This window comes from Penaeus monodon, chromosome 24 (assembly GCF_015228065.2).
Source record: "Penaeus monodon isolate SGIC_2016 chromosome 24, NSTDA_Pmon_1, whole genome shotgun sequence".
NCBI classification, from domain to species: Eukaryota; Metazoa; Arthropoda; class Malacostraca; order Decapoda; family Penaeidae; genus Penaeus; species Penaeus monodon.
The window spans coordinates 25,865,473-25,865,806 of NC_051409.1; positions in this window are offsets into that span (position 1 = coordinate 25,865,473).

Consider the following 334-nt stretch of genomic DNA (forward strand, 5'->3'; position numbering starts at 1 on the left):
AAGTTTATTCTTGATGCAGATTTCCTTATATTTTGAATACAATCAGAAGTGCTTTTGAAAGTTGTTTTGTGAGACACTAGTGATTTGCAAATGGTTATACAAGTACATATGAGGGGAATAAAACTAGGGATTTGTTTTCTGACAAACACTGTACTCTTTTTCGAGGCAACCGAAAACCCTGATGCAGAGCGATCACCATTCGAAACTGTCTTTAGAACCATTAGAAAGGGCTTTCAAACATGTAGAGGTTGTATTATTTCGTAAACTGTATATTAGTTATTGCAATTAAATGGTAAACTGTTTCAACAGTACAGAATGCATTTTATTAAACGTT